The following is a 2,266-nucleotide window of genomic DNA, read 5'->3' as shown; positions in this document are numbered from 1 at the left end:
GGATGCGCAGGCTCAGCGGCCACGGCTCACGGGCCCAGCCGCTCCGCGGCACGTGGGATCCTCCCGGGCCGGGGCGCGAACCCGGTTCCCCTGCATCGGCAGGCGGACGCGCAACCACTGCGCCACCAGGGAAGCCCCCCAGTTTGCTTTATTAAACGTCTCATGGTATCTGATGCACGTAATTGCTTTCCTTTTTATATTTTTTAAATTACTTTTTATTTTTTTTAGAAAGGCAGACTGCCACGTGCAGCGCCTCATCTGGATGTGTCTGGAGTCTTGGAAGCTTGACTACCCTACGTTCTCCTACAAATGGACTTTGAGAGCTTGTCTGGAGGTTCTAGCAGGGGAGCGCAGCTACTCGTATACCCTTGACCGAAGAACGGTCCTCCTCTATCGGGGAAGGTTGTCCTCTCCGACCGAGCGCGCAGCTTCGGGAGGGACGCACCAGGAACGGTGAGGGAGGAAGGGGACACCCGCCTAGCCAGCCCCATCGGCCGAATCAACGCTGGCGATCAATGGGGTGCCAAATGTCGCAGCCAGATCGCCCTCACATCCTGCTCTCCCTTTTAAATCTCTACCTTCCCAAGTCATCCCCTGGACAGGGTTGTTCCTCAGAGGGCCCTCCTATCACTGTCTGCGTCCTCAACTGCCGCTGTGATTCCGGTTATTCCCTACGGGAACCCCCATACCTTCATCTGGGGGCCCGGACTCCCCGGGGCTCAGGCGGCTGGAAGCCGAACGCCCTCACTCACATGACGTAACGCTGTGCGTACCGTGAACGTATGATGACACACAGGTGCATGCGTTTGCATACAGCATGCTCGGCTCCCACTGTAAGCGGTGGTGACACACGCTGAGGAGGGACGTGAGCGTCAGCCAAACCAGTGCACACGACACCCACACGGCCTGACCGAAACCATACCTCCATCTCCTGAGACCCAGGCCGCCAGCCAGACTCTCTGCTGCCTCGCTTTCTACCCAAGCAAAACCATGGCAATCAGCCTTTCAACTCCAAATCCACACGCGTACACGTATATATCCACACACACGGACACACATATACACACCTACTTACACCTGCTTGCGAAGGAGGAAAGAGGAACAGACATCTATCCGCCTGATTTAACGAGCCTCCTACCAACCTCTTCTCGCTTCCTGCAGACAGAAACTAACAGGCTTTCACGTTCTTTATGAATAACTTCCACCCACCACCTCCATTTCTGAACCTGCTTTTTCTGGGGGTAGAAGGTCCACGTGCCAACTGCAATTCTCAACTCGCTGAAAATTTCACTCTATGCTGTTGTAACCACATACTGCTTTGAGAGCTGGCAGCTCTGTGGAATAAGGGCAGACGCACAGCAGCGATCCCGACCGAGAAACGAACAACCTTCTGTACACCTGTGGCTGCCGGTATACACCCCCCGTGCTCTGCTGTGCCAGCAACACGGTAGACAAAATGCCTCATAGCTCCAAAAATAAAAATAAACACTCATATATCCTCCATCAGGTAGCACCTTTCTGCTATTCAATATCTATGAAGCCTCTTCCCTTGTGCCCAGCTGGCCAGTATTTCTCAATACATCAGCCCTTCGCACCTCGTGCTCAAGTTAGGCGTTGCCTTTCCATCCGCTCCTACACAGGCATTCCCCCTTCTACTGCCAAGTGCTACTTTCTCACGGTGACAGTGTTCATCCCCAGAATCCTCAGAGCTCTTACAAAAAAACTGGGAAACACGTGTGCACTAATCTGGTTCTGACCACCAAGGAGGCAAAACAGGAGGGTTTACCTCCTTTGCATTATTTCTCTTCATTCGGTGTGTGTTACACTGGATCACCGCTGCTCCATTATAGTTTTTATCGAGAGATAAAGCCAAAGTGTGAGCACAGCACTGGCCTGAAACACCTAAGAGCACGTTTTTGGGGGGTTTTTGTTTATTTGTTTGTTCTATTTTTATTGGAGTAGAGTTGATGTACAACGTCATGTTAGTTTCCGCTGTATGGCAAAGTGAACCAGTTACACGTATACACATATCCCCTTTTTTAGATTCTTTTCCCATAGAGGCCATCACGGAGCACTGAGAAGGGTTCTGGATACTCAGTCTCCTATCCCGGGGACGGGGCCCTCAAGCAGCCATTATCCCCGAGGAGAAATGGCAGTAAATGGCTTCAGCCCACGGGGTATTCCGCACACGAGGGTGGCTGTACCTGGTACTTTGGAAGCTGCTCCTTGGCATGTGGTAAGGATCCCCCGGAAGAGCCGTGGGAAG

At 52.7% G+C, this 2,266-nt stretch overlaps 2 protein-coding genes across 30 annotated transcripts in view; both read right to left on the bottom strand.

The window, feature by feature from the left end:
* Positions 1 to 2,260, bottom strand: part of LOC112065655 (folliculin-interacting protein 2-like) — a 12,831-nt gene extending 10,571 nt beyond the window's left edge. Inside the window, exon 1 of one of the 2 annotated variants that reach the window (XM_055085794.1) lies at positions 1,068 to 2,260. The gene's annotated coding sequence lies outside the window, so the exon portion shown is untranslated. The remainder of the gene's footprint in view (positions 1 to 1,067) is intronic. The other variant, XM_028491580.2, reaches the window with a different exon arrangement.
* LOC102982825 (folliculin-interacting protein 2) overlaps positions 1 to 2,266 on the bottom strand; it is a 215,546-nt gene that overhangs the window by 149,673 nt on the left and 63,607 nt on the right. The window lies entirely within an intron of this gene.

The sequence above is a fragment of the Physeter macrocephalus genome, chromosome 7 (assembly GCF_002837175.3).
Source record: "Physeter macrocephalus isolate SW-GA chromosome 7, ASM283717v5, whole genome shotgun sequence".
In the NCBI taxonomy this organism is placed as follows: domain Eukaryota; kingdom Metazoa; phylum Chordata; class Mammalia; order Artiodactyla; family Physeteridae; genus Physeter; species Physeter macrocephalus.
This window is presented reverse-complemented; position numbering and strand designations above follow the sequence as displayed.